Source organism: Myxine glutinosa, chromosome 5, assembly GCF_964187855.1.
Source record: "Myxine glutinosa chromosome 5, kmMyxGlut1.1, whole genome shotgun sequence".
NCBI classification, from domain to species: Eukaryota; Metazoa; Chordata; class Myxini; order Myxiniformes; family Myxinidae; genus Myxine; species Myxine glutinosa.
Window position 1 is genome coordinate 81,598,912 of NC_136265.1, and position 24,766 is coordinate 81,623,677.

At 38.1% G+C, this 24,766-nt stretch overlaps 1 pseudogene; it reads right to left on the reverse strand.

The window, feature by feature from the left end:
* Positions 1–4,445: 4,445 nt before the first annotated feature.
* Positions 4,446–7,611, reverse strand: LOC137427420 (uncharacterized; annotated as a pseudogene).
* Positions 7,612–24,766: the final 17,155 nt, after the last annotated feature.

Consider the following 24,766-nt stretch of genomic DNA (forward strand, 5'->3'; position numbering starts at 1 on the left):
GTTAATGATGACGTCATCAGTCACGTGGTCGGCCGCCATCTTGGAAAAACCGAAAAACTTTACACCTCCATATCTCCGAAAGTGCTGAACAGAAAAAATTGAGACATGGCTCATTGTAAATAACTCTCCATGGGGAATAAAATATGTTACTGATGAAGTCATCAGTCACGTGGTTCGGCCGCCATCTTGGAAAAACCGAAAAACTTTGCACCTCCATATCTCCGAAAGTGCTGAACAGAAAAAATTGAGACATGGCTCATTGTAAATAACTCTCCATGGGGAATAAAATATGTTAATGATGACGTCATCAGTCACGTGGTCGGCCGCCATCTTGGAAAAACGGCAAAACTTTGCACCACGATATCTCCAAAAGTGCTGAACAGAAAAAATTGAGACATGGCTCATTGTAAAGAACTCTCCATGGCGAATAAAATATGTTAATGATGACGTCATATGTCACGTGGTCGGCCGCCATCTTGGAAAAACCGAAAAACTTTGCACCTCCAAATCTCCGGAAGTGCTGAACAGAAAAAATTGAGACATGGCTCATTGGTAAGAACTCTCCATGGGGAATAAAATATGTTAATGATGACGTCATATGTCACGTGGTCGGCCGCCATCTTGGAAAAACCGAAAAACTTTGCACCTCCATATCTCCGAAAGTGCTGAATAGAAAAAATTGAGACATGGCTCATTGTAAAGAACTCTCCATGGGGAATAAAATATGTTAATGATGATATCATCGGTCACGTGGTTCGGCCGCCATATTTGTTCTAAATGGTCGATAAAAAGTACATTCCGGCAAGTCCTCGGTCTCTGACCGATTTTTCATCTGTCTGTTTGCAGCACTGCGTCTACACCGTTGCACGTAGAATCGCCAAACTTTGCACACATATTGGTCTTGCCCTGGAATAGACTGTGCCCAATTGATGACGTCATCGGTGACGTGGTTCGGCCGCCATCTTGGAAAAACCGAAAAACTTTGCACCACTATATCTCCAAAAGTGCTGAACAGAAAAAATTGAGACATGGCTCATTGTAAAGAACTCTCCATGGGGAATAAATTATGTTCATGATGACGTCATCGGTCACGTGGTTCAGCCGCCATCTTGGAAAAACTGAAAAGCGTTGCACCTCCACATCTCCGAAAGTGCTGAATAGAAAAAATTGAGACATGGCTCATTGTCAAGAACTCTCCATGTGGAATAAAATATGTTAATGATGACGTCATCGGTCACGTGGTTCGGCCGCCATCTTGGAAAAACCGAAAACTTTGCACCTCAACATCTCCGAAAGTGCTGAAATGAAAAAATTGAGACATGGCTCATTGTAAAGAACTCTCCATGAGGAACAAAATATGTTAATGATGACGTCATATGTCACGTGGTCGGCCGCCATCTTGGAAAAACGGCAAAACTTTGTTCCACTGTTTCTCCAAAAGTGCTGAACAGATAAAATTGAGACATGGCTCATTGTAAAGAACTCTCCATGGGGAATAAAACATGTTAATGATGACGTCATCGGTCACGTGGTTCTGCCGCCAGCTTGGAAAATCCGAAAAACTTTGCACCTCCATATCTCCAAAAGTGCTGAATAGAAAAAATTGGGACATGGCTCCTTGTAAAGAACTCTCCATGGGGAATGAAATATGTTAATGATGACGTCATCGGTCACGTGGTTCGGCCGCCATCTTGGAAAAACCGAAAAACTTTGCACCTCCACATCTCCAAACGTCCTGAATAGAAAAAATTGAGACATGGCTCATTGTAAAGAACTCTCCATGGGGAATAAAATATGTTAATGATGATGTCATAGGTTCCTCCATTATGACGTCATAATTCGCCAAGTACAAAACTTCATCCGATCAAGATGAAATTTCTTGAGCATCATCAAGGAATAAATTAGTTTAGAAAACAAGTAATGATGACTTCATCGGTCACGTGGTTTGGCCGCCATATTTGTCCTAAATGGCCGATAAAAAAGTACATTCCGGCAAGTCCTCGGTCTCTGACCGATTTTTCATCTGTTTGTCTGTCTGTTTGCAGCACTGCGTCTACACCGTTGCACGTAGAATCGCCAAACTTTGCACACGTATTGGTCTTGCCCTGGAATAGACTGTGCCCAATTGATGACGTCATCGGTGACGTGGTTCGGCCGCCATCTTGGAAAAATGGCAAAATGTTGCGCCACTATATCTCCAAAAGTGCTGAACAGAAAAAATTGAGACATGGCTCATTGTAAAGAACTCTCCATGGGGAATAAAATATGTAAATGATGACGTCATCAGTCACGTGGTTCGGTCGCCATCTTGGAAAAATGGCAAAACGTTGCGCCACTATATCTCCAAAAGTGCTGAACAGAAAAAATTGAGACATGGCTCATTGTAAAGAACTCTCCATGGGGAATAAAATATGTTAATGATGACGTCATATGTCTCGTGGTCGGCCGCCATCTTGGAAAAACGGCAAAACTTTGCACCACTATATCTCCAAAAGTGCTGAACAGAAAAAATTGAGACATGGCTCATTGTAAAGAACTCTCCATGGGGAATAAAATATGTTAATGATGACGTCATCAGTCACGTGGTCGGCCGCCATCTTGGAAAAACCGAAAAACCTAGCACCTCCACATCTCCGAAAGTGCTGAATAGAAAAAATTGAGACATGGCTCATTGTAAAGAACTCTCCATGGGGAATAAAATATGTTCATGATGTCATCGGTCACGTGGTTCGGCCGCCATCTTGGAAAAACCGAAAAACTCCACCTCCACATCTCCAAAAGTCCTGAATAGAAAAAATTGAGGCATGGCTCATTGTAAAGAACTCTCCATGGGGAATAAAATATGTTAATGATGACGTCATCGGTCACGTGGTTCGGCCGCCATATTTGTCCTAAATGGCCGATAAAAAAGTACATTCCGGCAAGTCCTCGGTCTCTGACCGATTTTTCACCGGGAGTGCGTGCACTGCGCCGCGTGCACTGGGATTGACGCGTACGAGTGCGGCGGCGGTGGCGCGGCGTGTCTTCTCTCCCGTGTGTGTCCTTTGATGCTTTTTTAATGTGCCTTGATCACCAAATGCCTTAAAACACACAGAACACTTGAAAGTGCGTGCACGTGCGCGTGCACTCCCGGTGGTTAAAATGGGTTGCTGGGCGACCGCGCGTGCACTCCGGTGGTTAAAATGGGTTGCTGGGCGACCGCGCGTGCACTCCCGGTGGTTAAAATGGGTTGCCCGGTTGCACCACCACAAGGGTTGCACCACCCTTGCTGACGGGGTCGACACCTAACCAGAAAACCTGGGATGTGTGTCCCCTTCTGTACTCACGACCCCCTTTTGGTCTCTGCCCCTCGCAATGTCTCTGGGCCCCTCCTGACCAAGATGCTGGTCGGCGTCGCCGCACTCGGGCGGTTGAACGAACCCCGGGTGGACGTGTTTCCACCGGGCAGGTATCGTACCAGGCACCGCGGCTGCAGCCCCTCGTGGCCACGCGAAGCGGGTACGGTAAAGCAAGCCAAAAGCCCCACGCCGCTTGCAAGGCGTGTTAGGCCCCAACGTGCGACCCGTACGCGTCTGTTTAGACGGTGCCGCGAACGGTGCCAGACGCGGGGTCGATGCACGGCCCCACGTCAACTTGACGTCTCCACCGGGTAGGTACACGTCCCGGTAACTCCTCTCGCCAGACGGGCTTCGGAACGCCGCTTTTCCACGCGGCGCAAGGTCGATCCCACCTTTCGTCGGAGCGGTGCGAGGAAGAAGACTACTCGTCGCTTTTCTTCCTCGTGTCTTTTTTCTTCCGTTTCCGGTCACTTCCGTTTCCGGACACTTTTTCAGAAGGGCTCCTGACCCTCCAACCACAACAACCCTTAATCTACTCCACATGGATAAGCAAAGACCTGAATGGTAATTCACATACATTCACATAAATATGTAACAAATGGAAGAAAGCCACCTCTCTTCTACATTATTGTCCCAAGTCAAAGACATTTCAAAGAGAAAATCTTTACTGTGGGATAATAAACAAGCACATTGAAGAATGCATCACTGCCTTGAAGAGGATACCCCACTCACATGGACTTAACCTTTCCAAGTTGGAATAAATGTTGCCAATAAATGTGGAAGTTCCAACAACGAGGATGGATGTGCCCCTTATCAAAGTCATAGAAAAAGGGAATTGAGGCAGAAAACTGTTGTAAAACCTTTATAGACACCATTATAAAAACCATGAACAAAAATCTGGATGTGTTCAAACCATTTTCAAGCATCTTCCACCCAGTGCTATAACCTCAAAAATGTCGATCCCATTTTGGTGTTGCAGAAATCAAGCACATCAGAGATCATTGCTCTGAGTTGTCAGGTTTCATAAACTGTCACAAAGCAGGAATATCCAGAGTTCAAACCGATTAAAGTTAAGAGTTTAAACAAAACTGCACTGTCCATGTGAAAGTTGTGCTCAGTTGTGAAAAACGAGTAAGGGTGCCAATATTTTTGGCCATGACTGCACCTCTACTTGACCACAAAAAAGACTTTCCACAGTTGACGACACTGAATCCAAATCCTGATCCTGATAAAGATGATAACAAGGACCAAACCTCCACCATAAACTTTAAACAAGTTAATGAAGATTGTCATTAAAGAATCCCAGATAGAAAAACGTAGACTTCAATGCTGGTTGTAAAATGAGGGGATGTGGAAAAAAAAGGAGAATACAAAACAACATTTGAAATTGGTGAATGCATGTTGAAATGACTGGTGCCTTAATGATGATTTTACCAATTCGGATTGAATCAAATTGATCTTTGAACAAAATACCTCAAGACACACAGAGCACTTTTAGGCTTCTCTCCCATGGGAACTTCTAAGATGTCGGTGCAAATGTGATGAATGAAAAAAATCCTTCTTGCAATCAGAACACTTGTAAGGCTTCTCTCCTCTGTGTATCCTTTGATGATTTTTTAATTTGCCTTTATCACCAAATGCCTTAAAACGCACAGAGCACTTGTGTGGCTTCTCTCCTGTGTGTATTCTTGGATGCCTCTTCAAAGTATGCGAGAGAGGAAAGGCCTGAAGACACAGAACACTTGTACGGCTTCTCTCCCGTGTGAATTTTTTGATGTTGATGCAAACGTGATAAAGAAACAAAATCTTTGTTGCAAACAGAACACTTGTAAGGCTTCTCTCCTGTGTGAAGTTTTTCATGATATGCTAATGATGCTCTTTGAGTAAATGCCTTAAAACACACAGGACACAAATAAGGCTTCTCTCCCGTGTGTGTCCTTTGATGCTTTTTTAATGTGCCTTGATCACCAAATGCCTTAAAACACACAGAACACTTGAAAGGCTTCTCTCCCGTGTGTATCCTTTGATGTTTTTTTAATGTGCCTTTATCAACAAATGCCTTAAAACACACAGAACACTTGTGTGGCTTCTCTCTTGTGTGTAGTTATTCATGATATGTCAATGTTCCTCTCTCAAGAAATGCCTTAAAACACACAGAACACTTGTGTGGCTTCTCTCCCGTGTGAATTTTTTCATGTTGACGGAAATTTGATGAAGAAGCAAAATCCTTGTTGCAAACAGAACACTTGAAAGGCTTCTCTCCCGTGTGTATCCTTTGATGACTTTTTAATGTGCCTTTATCAGCAAATGCCTTAAAACACACAGAACACTTGTAAGGCTTCTCTCCCGTGTGTATCCTTTGATGTTTTTTTAATATGCCTTGATCACCAAATGCCTTAAAACACACAGAACACTTGAAAGGCTTCTCTCCTGTGTGTATCCTTTGATGACTTATTAATTTTCCTGTATCACCAAATGCCTCAAGACACACAGAGCACTTGTAAGGCTTCTCTCCCGTGTGTATCCTTTGATGTTTTTTTAATGTGCCTTTATCAGCAAATGCCTTAAAACACACAGAACACTTGTAAGGCTTCTCTCCCGTGTGTATCCTTTGATGTTTTTTTAATTTGTCTTGATCACCAAATGCCTTAAAACACACAGAACACTTGTAAGGCTTCTCTCCCGTGTGTATCCTTTGATGTTTTTTTAATTTGCCTTGATCACCAAATGCCTTAAAACACACAGAACACTTGTGTGGCTTCTCTCCTGTGTGTATTCTTTGATGCCTTCTTAATGTTTGTCTGTTAAGAAATGCCTTAAAACACACAGAACACTTGTGTGGCTTCTCTCCTGTGTGTATCATTTGATGCCTTATTAATGTTTGTCTCTGAGGAAATGCCTTAAAACACACAGAACACTTGTGTGGCTTCTCTCCCATGTGTATTTTTTCATGTTGACGCAAATATGATGAACGAGCAAAATCCTTGTTGCAAAGAGAACACTTGTAAGGTTTCTCTCCCATGTGTATCCTTTGATGTTTTTTCAATCTTCCTTTCTCAACAAATGCCTTAGAACACACAGAACACTTGTGTGGCTTCTCTCCTCTGTGTATTTTTTCGTGACATGTTAATGTTCCTCTCTTAATAAATGCCTTAAAACACACAGAACACTTGTGTGGCTTCTCTCCTGTGTGTATCCATTGATGACTTTTTAATTTTCTTTTATCACCAAATGCCTCAAGACACACAGAACACTTGTAAGGCTTCTCTCCTGTATGTATCCTTTGATGACTTTTTAATGTTCCTTGATCACCAAATGCCTTAAGGCACACAGAACACTTGTAAGGCTTCTCTCCCGTGTGTATCCTTTGATGCCTTTTTAATGTTCCTTGATCACCAAATGCCTTAAAACACACAGAACACTTGTGAGGCTTCTCTCCTGTGTGTATTTTTTCATGATATGTTAATGTTGCTCTTTCAATAAATGCCTTCAGACACACAGAACACTTGTAAGGCTTCTCTCCTGTGTGTATCCTTTGATGCTTTTTTAATTTGCCTTGATCACTAAATGCCTTAAAACACACAGAACACTTGTGAGGCTTCTCTCCTGTGTGTATTTTTTCGTGACATATTAATTTTCCTCTTTCAACAAATGCCTTAAAACACACAGAACACTTGTGTGGCTTCTCTCCTGTGTGTATTTTTTGATGTTGATGCAAATATGATGAAAATGCAAAAGCCTTGCTGCAAACGGAACACTTGTAGGGTTTCTTTCCTGTGTGTATTTTTTGATGATGATGCAAATATGATGAAAAAGCAAAAGCCTTGAGGCAAAAAGAACACTTGTAGGGTTTCTTTCCTGTGTGTATTTTTTCATGATATGTTAATTTTCTTCTTTCAACAAATGCCTTAAGACACACAGAGCACTTGTGTGGCTTCTCTCCCGTGTGAATTTTTTGATGTTGATGCAAATTTGATGAAGAAGCAAAATTCTTGTTGCAAACAGAACACTTGTAAGGCTTCTCTCCCGTGTGTATCCTTTGATGTTGACGCAAATGTGATGAATCAAAAAAATCCTTACCACAAACAGAACATTTGTGTGGTCTCTTCCTTCCTTGGATATTCTTGAGAGTCTCTGCGCAGCTTTTGCAACTGCGGTTGGAAGACGTGCTTCTATTTGTATCTGTTTCTTGACAAACATTCTGTGTCATGTGATGATTGAAAACTTCTGAGCAGAACAACTTAGAACAGTTGCAACAAGAAACCAGTGTCATTTGTTTCACTGAAAAGAAAAATCACAAAAAGTATTCAAAATTTACCAAAACTTCAAAATGTTGGATAATTGATAATATTTCAGTCAGATTAGATGAAGCATTTGCCATATTTCTGTCCTTCATTCAATGGACAAGCTCAATATCAAGGATTCAAAAATGGCAGAATTTTCCAAAATGTATCTGACATTGACCAAGCTACCTTACGTACCTTACCAGAGGTTATTCGATTATTTTAGCAGCAGAAAATAACAAGGTGTAATGTGTGGTCCTTATTTATATTGTTACGTATGTGGGGGGTAGGCAAATGATTACCATGTAGCCAGGTATAATTGTACAGATTACCATGCTCTGAATGTCGTGTCGCCATCTTGATGTACTGTTACGGATCCCGGATTTAGGTGAATTACTATTCATGTCATTGCTTATTAATGTTTATTCTATTAAAGGTTGTTGTGGTTAAATGGTTAGAGAGGCTCCGGATAACAGGAGAACGGAAACGGGATAGTGAACCGGAAGAAGAAAAACAAGACACGAGGTCCTGGAGAAGCAGCGATCTTCTTCCTCCTCGCCCAGCTCCGACGCGAGCGGTGTCGATATTGAGCAGCGTGGGGAACGCTGCGTTTGAAAGCCCGTCTGGCGAGAGGAGTTACCTGCGCGGGGTAATTACCGGTTACGCGTCAAGTTGCCGTGGGTTCGTGCATGGAACCAAGCGTCCGGCACAGTTCGCCTCAACGTCTACAAGGACGCGTACGGGTCGCACCTTGGGCCTCGCGCGCTTTGCTTTGCCCGCTTTGCTTTGCAGCAGCTGTTCCCGGTACGCGACGTGCACGTTTGGAGCACGTCAGCCAGGGGTTCGTTCAACCGCCCGTGTGCGGAGAAGTCGACCTTCACCTTGGTCTGGGGGGGCCCAGAGACATTGGGAGGGACAGTGACCATTGAGGGGTCGTGAGTGGGGAAAGGGGGGAAATATATGAGATGGCCATCTTAGTAATATTGCGGATTGATTGTTGATTGTGTTGATGGATTGAGAATATATTATTAATTAATCCGGATCCTTGGTGTGGGGTTGCTTATTGACCTGAATTGTTTGTGTCTTTCATATTGATTGCATTACGAACGCGTATAAATCAGAGATCTTTCTGGCGGGGTCCTCCCACGGCCCGGGGGTCACCAAGACCAGGTAGTTACCGGGAGGACCACGTAACAGTACATACAGTGCATTCAGAAAGTATTCAGACCCCTTCACTTTTTTCACATTTTGTTATGTTGCAGCCTTATGCTGAAATGGTTTAAATTCATTTTTTCCCTCATCAATCTACACTCAATACCCCATAATGACAAAGAGAAAACAGGATTTTAGAAAGTTAAGCAAATTTATTAAAAAGAAAAAACTGAAATATCACATTGACATAAGTATTCATACCCTTTGCTATGACACTTGAAATTTAGCTCAGGTGCCTCCCATTTCTCTTGATCATCTTTGAGATGTTTCTACACCTTGATTGGAGTCCACCTGTGGTAAATTCAATTAATTGGACATGATTTGGAAAGGCACACACCTGTCTATATAAGGTCTCACATCTGACAATGCATATCAGAGCAAAAACCAAGCCATGAGGTTGAAGGAACTGCCTGCAGAGCTCAGAGACAGGATTGTGTCGAGGCACAGATCTGGGGAAGCCTACAAAAAGATTTCTGCTGCATTGAAGGTTCCCAAGAGCACAGTGGCCTCCATAATTCTTAAATGGAAGACGTTTGGAACAACCAGGACTCTTCCTAGAGCTGGCCGCCCAGCCAAACTGAGCAATCGGGGAAGAAAGGCCTTGGTAAGAGAGGTGACCAAGAACCCGATGGTCACTCTGGCTGAGCTCCAGAGATCCTGTGTGGAGATGGGAGAAACTTACAGAAGGACAACCATCACTGCAACACTCCACCGATCTGGGCTTTATGGCAGAGTGGCCAGACGGAAGCCTCTCCTCAGTGAAAGACACATGAAAGCCCGCTTGGAGTTTGCAAAAAAGCACCTAAAGGACTCTCAGACTGTGAGAAACAAGATTCTGTGGTCTGATGAAACCAAGATTGAACTGTTTGGCTTCCGTCTGGCCACTCTGCCATAAAGCCCAGATCGGTGGAGTGTTGCAGTGATGGTTGTCCTTCTGGAAGTTTCTCCCATCTCCACACAGGATCTCTGGAGCTCAGCCAGAGTGACCATCGGGTTCTTGGTCACCTCTCTTACCAAGGCCCTTCTCCCCCGATTGCTCAGCTTGGCCGGGCGGCCAGCTCTCGGAAGAGTCTTGGTTGTTCAAAACTTCTTCCATTTAAGAATTATGGAGGCCACTGTGCTCTTGGGAACCTTCAATGCAGCAGAGATTTTTTCGTCGGCTTCCTCAAATCTGTGCCTCGACACAATCCTGTCTCTGAGCTCTGCACGCAGTTCCTTCGACCTCATGGCTTGGTTTTTTTTTTTTGCTGTTTTTTAAAATTTATATCCAAGATCGAGGCTCGTGAAAGAGCTAACATTAATCACACAAAAAGTCAAACCGACACATAAAACACAAAAAATAAGGGGAGCGGTAGACAAGATTGGGAGAGAGGGGGAAGGACACAAACACAACATTTGAGAGCAGGGACATCAGGAGAAATGTTTTAGGGGGAGGGCTTCGCGGGAGGTGGGAGAGGTATAAAACATATGAACACTGCAAGGACTTCCAGGGAAGAAGTTGGAATTTCCAAAAAAAAAGAAGAAAAAAAGAGTATCTGGGGTGAATTAGCGGGGGTAAAAAAGATAAAGGTTTTGGATGGGGGAAGATAAGAGATGGTGGTGAACAGCTGTTTTAAAGACCTGGAGGAAGCTGTGGGATTGAAGGGAGTGGGGGAGTTTGTTCCAGAGGCGGGAGAAAATGGGAATGAAAGAGTGAAGGTGAGCAGAGAGCCTAGATTTTGGCAGTTTAACCATAAAAGGGTTGCAGGCAGATCTTGTGCGACATGAAGGAATATTGGGGGGACAGAGCACAGAGAGAGCTGTGGGAGCAAGGCTGGAGAGGATTCGGTAGAAGACAGGAAGACCACCAACCTGCCTGCGGTGAGTGAGTGAAAGGCCCTCGGAGTTAACTTCATAGCAGGAGATTCCAATGATTCTGAAAGCTTTGGTTTCAACAGCGTGAAGACGAGCGAAGTGTGAGGCAGGAGCACCAGCTCAGAGGGGGGAACAGTATTCCATTGAGCTGCGGATGAAAGCCTTGCATGTGGTGAGGAGCACAGGTGTGCCAAGGAAGGATTTCGCACGATGGAGGATGCCCAGTCGGCGACTGGCTTTGGAGGCCAGCTTGGAAATGTGGTTTTCCCAAGAAAGATCATGGCAGATAGTGAGACCCAAAAGCTTGAGCGACAGAACTTCTTGGAGGATTGTTGAGAAAGTAGATGGGAGGGTTTTCCAGTCGGTCCTTTCGGAGTGACATTGTAAGAGTGTGAGATTTGTCAGGATTGAAAGACATGTTCCACTTGTTTGACCAGTCTGTGAATTTGTCCAAGTCTGCAGAGAGTGAGGAGGCTGCAGACTGCCGATCTGAGGGATGAGGAATGGAGCGGCAGATAGTGGAGTCATCAGCAAAGAGATAGAGAGGATTTTCCAGAGAGTCTGAGAGATCATTGATGAAGACCAGAAATAGCACAGGGCCCAGAACACTACCTTGGGGAACTCCAGCCAGAACAGGCAGGGGAGATGAGAGAAATCCATTCAGGGCCACACATTGCCTACGACCAGAGAGGAAGTCCGCAAGCCATGAGTGGAGATTTCCATGGATACCATTGGAGGAGAGTTTGGTGAGCAGAGCTGGGTGCCAGACCGTATCGAAGGCACGTGATCGGTCAAGTGATACAGCTCTGATTTCCTGTTTGGCATTGAGGACCTCAGTAGGGAGATAATGGGGCTTCCAGGACACCCATGTATTTAGATGAGACTTTTCCCCAAACTGCCCATTTTTCCCCTGATTACCGCGACACCCCTTTCTCCTTTTACATGTAAGTGAATGGGGGATATTCAAAATCCCTCATTGATCCTATTAATATTTGCTCATTTTCTAATTTTTTAACAACTCCATTCTCTTATGGAACTCATTCCCATCTAGGATATTGATAAACTTTACATTCAGTACCTTTCTTTGTGCGTTTATAAAATGATATGTTTCACAGAGGGACCTGGTCTGTCCTCCTCCCGATCCACATACCATTTTAAAATTATAATATTTATTATCCGGTTGATAACCATCAAAGTTCTCACTCCACTCTAATATATTTTTCTTCCCGCCCTCCATTACCCCACTTAACAAATGAATACGTTTATCCGTCTTGAGGACCTTCTGACCAGTGATCCTCTCAACCTCTCGGATCTGATATTTCTCACACTCATTATGTTTTCCATTTATATACCAATCTTGAGATTTTCTCCATTCTTTATTCATTTATATATCACCAAAAGGTACACACATGACACCACCATCTAAAATATATCGTTTATCATCATATGCTCCTAGTGCTAGTTTATTTATCTCTTCTGAATATAATTCATGCTTATAACTCCTAATCCCTTTTACCTTTCTATACTGTTCCTCCCCACTCATCAAACATTGATAATAATGACCAAAATTTATACTTTCTTTAATTACATTTTTCTTAATCCCCTTGAGCTTCTGATCACACTTCTCCACATTCCCAACTCTATATTTATACGCATAAGCCTTTGCTCTCAATGCTATGAACTCACTCAGAATATTTCCACCAAGCTCATCCTTGAACTTTCCAATCACCTTTTTATTTTGATTCGAGAACAATTCACTCTTTTGATCATAGTTGCTTGTATCATAAATTACAGAATCAGCTTTCATATCATCATAGACGTCATCTGTCTTGATACTCAGAATGAAGCTGTCCGTATCCATATACATCAACATGACGTTATCATCATACTTTGTTTTCAAATTTTCATAATAATATTCATACATCAGTAGTTTTGATAGATCGAGAACAGCAGTACCAATATAAATCGGTTTATTCATCTCAATTTCTTCTTTCATCATATGAACAGCACAAAAGTTTTCTGTAAAGATTTCAACACGCTCAAAGCTCGGTCTGTTGATTAGTTTGGAAGTTTGTTCCCAGGAAGTTGTCAACTTGATATTTTGTCTCTTTCTAACATTTTCCATAGTCTTCCCAAATACCGCGTTATTCATCAACTTATAAAAATCTTTCTCAAAGTCAGTCTTTCCAAGCGTTCTCTTTCGAGTGTTAAAATCAATATATTTCATTAACCAATAACTCTGTTTGAATTTCAGGACCCGATGAACTTTCTCAACAATTAGACCATGTTTCACAAATTGTAAAAGATTTCTCTGATGTCGTACATAGTTCTTCTTATCAAAGAATGTTGTTAAAAGTTTTTCTGTTCTTGATCCCTTATCAAATGATTTCTGATATTCACTCAACCACTCTGGGTTTGTCAATTCTTTCTCACACCCGAAAGGAAGATCTTTATGTTTCTCAAAGAGTTATTTTGGATACTTTAGATCAACCTCCAGGAAATACCCTTCTTTCCTTTCATCCAACTCTTTTTGTGTTGATCGCAGAATCTTTTCTAGAACACCCTCATGATCACTCTCCCATTTCAATCCTCCATAAGGTTGTGCTTGGGACATTGCCCACCCATAGAGGTTGTTGGCGTCATAATACATGAGATAGGAACTATCTTTCTTTGGATCATAATCTGGAAGATATTTGTTATTTGCTTTTGAATATCTTGATGAGCAGACTTGTGAAATTCCCCCTCTCTTTGCTCTCTCTATCATCAGGAGCATATCAACATCGGTTATCAAATCCAAATCTTGTTTAGTCATTTTCAACATAGCACTCCAAGCAAGACCCGGTGCTGTGAAATAATGAGCAGAGTCCAAGCCATATCCAGAAAGACACACGGATCTAAATGCTTCGAATACATCTGCTAGAAGAAGGACATCAGTCTTGAGATAGAGATCATGATAATCACCCATATTATTGATATTGTATTTTTTCCAAACATTTTGAGCATGTACATAATCATCATCTGAAACATTGCTATTATTTAGAATATTGTAAAAATCTTCTTTTGGAGGAAGTTTCTTTTCATCAAATCTTTTAAATGAATCCATATAGTCGTACGGGTAAATTCCCTTTTGTGTTAGGAGTTCTGTATCCTCATAATTATTCTCCAAACATGGAAATTTTTTCAAATTTTTAACTAGGTTAGCAAGAGGACTAGCCATGAATTTATATGTATCCAAGAATCGAATTCTTGTAGTTGCTCTTGTTGGAATGATCTTTGTAAAGGAGATGTATTTTTGATCTGTACTTGGAATAGCACTGATACTCCCAGGAGTCTTTGACAACTCTTTAATAAACAAGTGTGTATCATAATGAGCGTTGTTATGAAGAAAGACAGGAATGAAAGAGGGGAGTTTATAATTAATATTACAACTTTGATGAGCCGGACCTCTAGATTTACCAGTGAGATGGCAATGATCTCTAACCTTTAGGCTTTCACCAATTTTTTCCTCACAAATATGACAGACATTGTTTTTTCTAAATTCCCTTTTCTCTTCACTCGTCAAGTACATTGGTTTATTGGTTTCTCTCATTATCGTGGTTAATCGAACACAGTCTTTTTCTAGTCGTTTCACAAACTCCTCTGGGGCATTTGAGCCTCTATACTCCTCTACCTTGTTATATTCACCACCAACGGATGATTTGATATAATAACAAAATCCGCAAGGAGTATGTTTTTGATACTTATTTGTGTATGATTCTTTTGGATCTGGAGCCGCTGTTGCTATTTTCTCCAAGATACTCTCAAAATCAGCATATATCACAAAAGGATGTTTAATTGTTTTATTTTGATCTTTGAATGAAATTTTAGAACCAGGCTTTGGAAGTGTAATGACTGTTGCTTTCTCATTTGAACAATATTGTTTATGAGTATCCAATCTCTCCTGTGAATGAAATGTATTCAAACACCGACGACATGGATAAACTTTACATTTTCTAGAATAGACTTGTGATTTAATCAATCTTGAAAAGTTCTTGATATAAGCATAATGTTCAATTTCACCAGATCGGAAATACAAGAGGTCAACATGTTTTTCTTTCTCATCATCTGAGATTTGTAAAATCTGTACTTTATTATTTTTAGTCAACCCATAAACATTTATAGAAATATTATTTAACTTTTCAAACTTTGAGATATTATTAAGAGTCATCGGAAATTTCAAATTTCCCATATTCAATTCATTTTCATATTTCATATAATTGCTTACTCTTTCAGCATGTTCTTTTGCTGGATGTAGATATGCTAGTACAGACCACAAGAAGCACTTGTTATCAGTATTCTGAATATTTACTTTAGCATTTTTATCTTTGATGATTTTAGGAAGTTGAATATATGATCTTGCTTGTAGTGGATCAGATTTTAAAATGTGAACATCAACAAACAGAACCTTTTCAACAGTGAGACCGCTTCCAACAATAAGATCATCAATATCATATTCACTATATTTAAGCTCATTAAAGACCTGTTCTTTATTTCTATTATAATCATTCTTATTAAGTACCATATAAGTTGTATGTAGGTAAAAGTTAAATGGTGGATCTTCCTTTTTACGAAGAACCAATTTAGCCCCCAAATAATATTTACAACTTCCCATTTCAGATATAGTCTCATCAATCTGATCATCTATTCCTTCCTTTGTAAGATCAACAGCAGCTCCCAGAGAACGGGGGACTGGATCTTTGAAACGGAACAATCTAATTTTAATATTTCCTTTGAAAGCACCATCGAAATTTTCAATCTCATAATATGGAACTTGGTGTTTCTTTGTCTTCTCATGGCGCTTCCAATCCTTCTTGAGGATGTTGTGTTGACAGCGTTCACAATAGACCTTTGGAAGAACCTTTGGTTTGAGATTCTCCAAATGTTTTTGAGTATCTAAGTGTTGCTCATACCCACTTCTCAGAACCCATGTCTTACAAATCTTACAATACTTATTATCTATACTCTTTAAATGTTTTTGTGTTTTAGAATGTTTATTGATATGTTTGTAGTTCTGCTCACAACTCTCACAGTAAGTAGAATTCATCTTATTTACATAGTAAAAAACTTCACTATTTACGAGTTATCTTTTACTTAAAATAAAACATGAAAAAATTGAAAACAAGTCAGGAAACTCAATTAAATTTGGGACAACTTATTCATATGATTCTTGGTTAGGATGTGATATCTAAAACTAGTCTTCTTCATATCCTTATCACAAAGATCACAATGTTCCATCTCTTCTTCTTTATAACCGTTAAGAACATTATCTAAATGATGCTTTGTTTGTTTATGTATCCGTTTACCAAGTACTCTAATTACCTTATTACAAGGTTCACATCTTATCATATTTTTACTCTTATCAGATGTATTGATAGCATGTTTAATGGTCCTGACATGAGCATCATATCGATTGTACTGTTTATCACAGGCGGAACAATAACCAGAATTCATGTTTTGTTTTGTTTTTTTTGTTGTTTTTTGTATACTGAATCGAGGCTCGTGAAAGAGCTGACATTTACTTCACAAACAAATCAACCAGACAAACAAAATATATAAAAGGAGGGAGCGGAAGACAAGAGAATGGGAAGCACGCAAACACTTGAGAGCACACAACATTTAAGAGCAGGGAGATGTGTGGGAGGGAGAGGGCTTGGGGGGAGGAGGTGTGGGAAGGTGGGGGGGGGGGGGGGGGTAAAGGCCGACGTTGGGTTCCGTAACAATGTGTGTATATATATATATATATATATATATATATATATATATATATAATGTTATTTATATAGTGAAAAAACTTCATATTTCTTCATCACTAAACTCTATATAGTAATCGGAATTATCAATAAAACTACTCTCATAAATATCATCTGAACAGATACTAAAGCTATTTTCTGATCCGAGGCTCTCAGAGTCTGAGCAACTATCAAATTCAGAATCACTGAAAAAGTCTTCTTCGGAATAACTACTCATTTAATTAGTAAGAAACACAATTTCCATTTATATCAATACACTTTCTTTCAATTACAGAATCAACTACATGACTCAAATTGAATGTAATTTTCAAATAATCATGAATAATAAGTGTTCTGAGAGACAAAGTCCCAGAAATATTAACATCTTTATTTATTTCAATACCTTTGGGTTTATTAAGGTATATACAAATGTCTCCACGAGAATTGTCGATGGTCTTATCATTCATCTTTAAAGCCTCAGGATCAATTTTAGATTCTAGCCTTGTCAGAATAGCCAGTACAAGTGGAGATACTTTTGTAAGACTTACCTTGAGTGATGACTTTACAGGATAGGCTCTTCCTGTGACTGGAATAGTGGAACTCATCTTGTTCTCCATTTCCGTCTTTATCCAGAAGTTCCCATATTTATCTTTGTTCAATTTAACATCTTTGACATATTTTTCTGCTGGTACCGAAGTAGAGATTGATTGAAATTTGTCTTTTGTGTTTTGAAACATTGTATTTATTGGCTAATAAACCTGCGTTTAGTTTAAGTAAAAATTTATTATATAGATATGATAGAAGGATATTTAGAATTTCCAGACTCTCCATATGATAAATTAGAGAATTGTCCGGCTTGTGATAGAGTGGGGCTTAATGATGAGGATTCATATAAACAATGTTTATTCTGTGATTATCTTCTAATTAATGATAATAAGAAATATAAAAAATAAATATAACTTTTAAATTAGAACCAAAAATGAATTACTTTACAAGATTAATAAGAGATGAATGTTAAGTATTGTGATGATAATACACTATTTCTTTCAAGGGAAGAGACTATTTGTATTGAGGAAATGTATAAGGGTTTAATGATATTTATTATTCAAAATAATTTTAATGGAAATGTCAATACAAGATACTATATAAATAAAATAATGAATTATTTTGAAATTAAACCTGAACTCAGGATAAAATATAGAGTTTCTAAAATAGCTCAAAAAAAGTTAGATGACTTGTTTTCCAAATATATAAATGAATGATTTTTTACCCGTTTGGGAAAACAAGATAAAATTTAACAACCATAAAAATCTTCCAAATTCATTAAGATGTCTAATAATCGGTTCAAGCGGATGTGGAAAAACCTGTTTGCTTTTAAAGATGCTCCTTACCCCCAACTTTTTAGATTATGATAATTTAATAATTTTTACGAAGTCAAGTTTTCAACCCGAGTATCAACTACTATCACAAGGTTTTAATGCGGGTCTTAAAAAGGAAGACATTATCGGTTTATTTAAACTTCAAAACAAACTAAATGATTACAACATTGAGGATATAATACAACTATTTTGTGATACACAGACATCAAAATCAAAACCCATAACTTGTATTCTCAGTGATAATACGGTTGATATACCTTCACCTCAAGATTTGGATAAATCAAAAAAGAACCTCGTCATCTTTGATGATTGTGTTAATGAGAGAAACCAAACAGTAATGGATAGCTACTATACAAAAGGGAGACATTCTTCTTGTAATTGTATTTGGCTTAGTCAGTCATATTTTCAACTCCCTCGACGCTCAATAAGAAACAATGCCAATACTTTTATTTTATTTAAGTTAAATTCAATAGATGTAAATAATTTTTGGAGAGATAATTGCTCTACGTTATGTAGTAAAAAAGAATTTGAGGCTCACATGAAACACACGATTGGAAAATATAAGTATATTGTTGTGAAACAAGATGAGATACTAAATGATATTTTTCAATAAATAAATACAGAAAATGAATACCGAAGAAAGAGCAAGAAAGTTTAAAGAACATCAAGAGTTGGTTTCAAAAGTTGTAAAGCAACAGGAAGAGATAAAGAAGAAACGGAGACAGAAACTAACTGGTGAAGAAGCCTTTGAAAGAAAACAAGAGAAATTTTTTAAACCACTTAAAAAAACTCAACAAACGATTTCACCTACAGTTCCCACATTAGAATTTACTCCAAAAAAACTTCAAATGCTCAAAGATTTTAGTCAAATGACAGAGCTAGAACTTGGAGAATTAGAATATGATGATGAAGGATTATTTCGGAAACTTGAGGAGGTAAATCAATCCCCTAATTATGTTGTGGAAGCTCTTCAAAACAATGAAAATTCGGCGGATTCAAAAACCAGAGCAGCTCTCATTCCAACAGAAGAACCAGCACAGTTCTATCTTGTGAAAGAAAAGGTATTGATATTTAATGATAAATTGGTGTTCTTAAGTTCTGCTCGACGAAATGTTGAATTAACCTCAAGATTAATGTTTCTTCTAACAAACTCTGGATTTAGCGGTTCAAAATATTTTGAGGAACCACTTGATATGGAAAGAGAGGAAGATAGAGAGTATATTGAGTTGCTAAACGCACTTGATTATGGAGTTTCTGTTGCTGGTAAAAGGAAGAAGAATGAGAAGGAGAAATATATGTTTGGTGCTTTAGGTAAGCTTGGTTCAGGTGTTAGTTTTCTTCCAAATGACCCATCACAATTAGTTAATAGGCTATTATTGCTGTTAGGTAGTAAGAAGGCTGGAAACAACAATTGTTTTAATGAAACCTCAGCCATTTTAGATCAGTTGATGAATATGAAAATAATTAATAAATGTCAATACAAAGATATTTTATTAGATATTAAATAAATGAGAAGCACAATTCTTCGTTTTAATTTCACAACGAGTGATTACACAGCTTCATTCCCTTACCCACTACAACTTGACCCCACAAAAGAATATGAGGCTTCTTTGTTGTCAATGGAGACTTACAATACCCATTTTAATATCACAGAGAAAAACAACAAGTTTAGTTATAATCCAGGAAGTGGATATAAAACTATAACCGTTTCACCCAGAGCTTACGAGATTTCTCAAATATCTTCAGAAGTCTCTCGTCTTATGAAAGTAGAAGGTGATGAACCAAAAAATATTGTAATAGATATTCAAAAACACACTTCAAAATCAACTATTAAACTTAAAAATAATTATAAAGTTGATTTCACGATTGAAAATTCGTTCAGAGAGCTATTGGGTTTCTCTTCAAAAAGATTGAAACTAACGGGACGGTTTACAGTGAGAATGTCATTCAAATATCCTCCGGTATAAATTCGGTATTAATTCATTGTGATTTGATTGATGGTGCTTATAACGAAGGAATAAGAACAAATACAATATTTTCATTCAGCGCATACTCAACCCCGATTGGTTATAAATTCAATATGGAACCAAAAAATCTTGTTTATTTACCTGTCAGGAAAAACCATATACAGAGTAAATTTTAGGATAACCGATCAAGATAATCGTATGATTCCCTTTAATGAAGAAATTATATCCATCAGAATTCACCTACGTGAAGTTTTTCAATAAATAAATAATGGTTATTGTGAGAAAACACGAGTTGGGAAAATATAAAATAATTACAGGGGATGGGATGTTCCTTTCACCATACTATAAGGGTGAAGGTATGTTTCTTGGTAGAGGATACTATAAACCAAAGAGACAACGGGGTGTGGGGCATCAATTTAGAAATAAAGATGGGATAATTGATACTCTAATGGGTATTGGTTCAACCATTCTTAAACATAAAGACCTAATTGGTTCAACTGCTTCTGCCGTGGGTTCAGTTGCGGGTGCTATAAAGAGTATAAAAGATGCTCAAAATGAGTCTCATAAATTACAAGCAATCAAAGAAATAAAAAAAGGTAAAACTCAACTATCTTCACAAGAACGACAAAAAAATCATTAAAATACTTGGGTCAGTGTTTCAACGATTTTAATGCTATATAAATACAAGTATGGAAGCGATTGATAGTATCTATGATTTGGATGATACGATTATCATTTCAAACTCCACGAAAAAGGAAGACTATTTTAAGGTAAATGCTATAACAGGAACAGACTGGAATTCAAACGGAACAAAAAGTTTTGTAATAAATAATCAACAAACTTACTTGAATCTAGCTGATAGCTTCTTGCTGTGTAAATTTAAATTCACTAAGGCTGCGAATAACACTAATGCTACACTCGTAAATGATTTCTTCTGGAAAATGTTTGATAGTGTCCGCCTGTATATTGGAACACAAGAGGTTGAAGCGGTTGATTATGTCTCTGCTACATCTGAAATGATGAAATTTACACTATATTCGTTTAGTGATAGAATGGGTAAGGGAGCTGTTGAAGGTTTTATTCCTGATATGTCAACGGGAACAAATGCTGACCCTGGTTATAGTCAAAGGAAGTCAATGTATAATGATGATACAAAAGCAGAGAATAGTTTTACCGTAGCAGTACCTCTGAAAGGTATATTTGGATTTTGTGATTATGATAAAGTTTTGTATGGTCTTAAAATTAGATTTCAACTACAAAGGAATGATAATGTAAATAGGTTGCTTTTTGGGGCTGAAAATGCTTTTGGCGACAATAATAAATTTGTTGTTAATGATTTGTGTTGGTATATCAGTGAATATACTCCTAATCTTAAAACGGAAGAGATGTTAAATAGAAGACTTAACTCAAAGAAACCGCTAAATGTATCATACCTTAAAAGAAGATGTCAACACGTTAAACTGGAACACACTACCTACACTTGGCATTTGGGTGTTCTTGAAGGAAAGCCACGATACCTATGGCTCATTTTTAAAAAACCAGATGGAGAGGAGGGTACTGATAAGAATAATTCACTGAGTGATAATGCTAAGGTGAAACAACTTCGGGTTTCTCTTGATGGCACATTTTATCCGCGAGATAGATTGGAAATTGATTGGGAAAAAAATGATTATGCGGAAGCCTACAAGTCTTACCAAAAGGTGTGTGAAAGCAACGGTAATAATGACCCTATTTTGGATATGGTTGCGTTTCAAAAACTTTATACGATCTATGCAATTGACCTGAGTTCTCAAAAAGAAACTATAAAGTCTAATAGAGTGGATACTTCTCTATACATTGAAAGAGGGGAGAGTGAAGAGGTTAATGCATATTGTTTGCTTTTGGAAGAAACAGAATTACAGATTAATACAGATAATGGTGTTATGATTAATATCACATATATTTTTTCTCATAAATAAATGGTAGGGGTATATGTTAATCAAATCAATCTTAATAAATTAACATCTTGTATTCAACATCAAAAGCCTTGTATTATTAATGTTAATACAATTCAAAGAAAAGGAGCAGTAAGAATTGATGTTTTACTCACAAGAGAGCAGGTAAAAACACTAAATGATGCTGGATCACTTAAAATTAAAATGACAAAACCTATGTTAAAGAAATATTCAATACAAGAGGGAGGATTTCTCCCGTTTCTAATTCCTTTATTTGCTGGTTTAAGTGCGGCGGGAGCATTGACTGGTGGTATTTCAGCAGCGGTAAAAACTGCTAACGAAAGGAAGGCACAACTAAAAGCTCAAAAAGAATTGGAAAGACATAACAAGGAGTTGGAGAAACAAATTAGTGGAAGTGGTGTAATTGTAGATTTTGCTCAAAAACTTGAAAGTCTACCTGATAAAGCTAGATTGTTAGTTGGAGATATGCTTTCCTCTATCGCTCAAGCGGGTGTTAAACTAACTAAAAGGGGTAATGGGTTATATCTTTCTCATAAATAAATGGATAAATGGTTTAAACAATTTGGAAAGAATACAACGTCAAATATAGAACTTACTAAATATTGTAAAAAACTAAAAATTGATTATGTGGTTATTTGTATGAGAGATGAATTAACAAAGTTGTCCAATAATACAAAGAATATTATTATGAATTTAGACACACAGAATGGTTCTCATTGGGTTTGTATTCATAATAGTCAGGATAAATATTATTTTGATAGTTATGGTATGCCACCACCTGATGAAGTAATACAATTCTTACAGAATGGTGTTTATCAAACATTTCAAGTTCAAGAAATTAATTCTAAATGTTGTGGCCAATTATGTTTATATGTATTATTTCAACTCAACAATAATGAAAATTTTTATGATGTCATTTTAAATCTAATATAAATGACTTATGCCGGAAAAGATGGTTCTATCTTTGGAGAATCCTCTCAGGATATTGATTTATCAAATTATTATACAAAGGCACAGGCTGAACGACAAAAATATAGTATAAGTAAAAATATTAATATGAAAAATACTTATAAATTAATCAATTATCCAAACCCTACAGATGCGAATGACTTAATTAGATTCAGTGATTTATCACAATATATATCTTTAAATAAAACAGCACGTTTTGTTAAACAAGTAAAATTTACAACCACAACACCTGGTTATACTGACCATACACCTTTCCTCATTCAATTTAACTATCTGCTTACAATTGAATTTTATAAAGAAGGACATATAGTTAATATGTGAATTAATAAATGGGGGTATGATATGCCTGATTTAAGGTATAATTGGTCTTTTTCAATAAACATAGAAGACCTACATGATTTTAATCAGTCTCGTAAAGAAGAATATTATCCGCTTGGTGAGGATAAGGATTTATGTGGAAGTACAATTAATAAACAACAAATACACGGTTTTAAGAAAAGAAAAATATATGATAGTATAGCGATGGTTAGCATGACAAAGAAGGAAGGTAATGAGATAAGGATAGAAAGCCGAGGAATACAAACCGATTTGGTAGTGGGAAGATGGGGTGGTATTACCTGTCATAATATTAATCTCACATATATTTCTGATACATAAATGGCAGGAAGAAGACTACAAGAAAATTATAATTTTTGTATTCAGGGATACCTACAAGAAAAGGGCACTTGGTATTACATACCTTATGATTTGGAGCATATACATGGAAATTTTGTCATTAAAAACTGGCCTTATACTGATATTGCTAAACCCACAAATAGAGACTTGTTTAAAATATTAAATAAAAATGAACTTCTCAAAGTTATGAAATATAAAACTCTTTTAGAAATCATCAACAAATCTTATTGGTATCCTATTATGAGAAAAATAATTATAGATACAAGAATATCTCAAAATCCAGATGAATATATGTATAATATTCTATGGGGTTCAAACTCAAGGGTAGCAAGGGATGAGGAAGGAGTTGAGGAGAAGGAGGAAGGAGTTGAAGAAGAGAAGGAGGAAAGAGAGAAAAAGGAGGAGGACAGGGAGAAAAAGGAGGAGGACAGGGAGAAAAAGGAGGAGGAGAGGGAGAAAAAGGAGAATGAGGAGAGGGAGGAAAGGGAGAAAAGGGAGGAAAGAGAGAAGGAAGAGAGGGAGGAAAGAGAGAAAAAGGAGAGGGAGGAAAGGGAGAAAAAGGAGGAGGACAGGGAGAAAAAGGAGAAGGAGGAGAGGGAGAAAAAGGAGAATGAGGAGAGGGAGGAAAGGGAGAAAAGAGAGAAGGAAGAGAGGGAAGAAAGAGAGAAAAACGAGAGGGAGGAAAGGGAGAAAAAGGAGAGGGAGGAAAGGGAGAAAGAGGAGACGGAGGAGAGGGAGAAAAAGGAGAAGGATGAGAGGGAGGAAAGGGAGAAAAGAGAGAAGGAAGAGAGGGAAGAAAGAGAGAAAAACGAGAGGGAGGAAAGGGAGAAAAAGGAGAGGGAGGAAAGGGAGAAAGAGGAGACGGAGGAAAGGGAGAAAAAGGAGGAGGAGAGGGAGGAAAGAGAGAGGGAGGAAAAATATAAAAAGATGGAAATCAGTGAGATTAATGAAAGATTGAAGTTATTATGGCAAATAAATCAATCTCAACGCACCGAAGAGGAAAATAAAGAATTAATGACTCTTACGAGGATATTGGTTTTTAAATTTGCTATAATGAATTCAGAGAGCAGATATACAACATATAGTTGATGATGTTGGTGTTATTGACTTTAGTTAGTTTTATTTGTAAATAAATGGAGGAGAGAGTAAAGCCATTTCTAAGGATTCTTTATGTTTTAAAAATCAAGATAGAAATGTATATGTTGAAAACCAAAAAGGTTTTGGCACTATGTAGGACTTTTTCTCATAAATAAATATGAGTTATTGTCTCAAATGTGAAAAGAAAACTAAATCTAAAAATATCTCTTATGTTAAAGCTAAAAATAATAGAGTTTATCAAAAAGGAATATGTCAAGTGTGTGGCTCT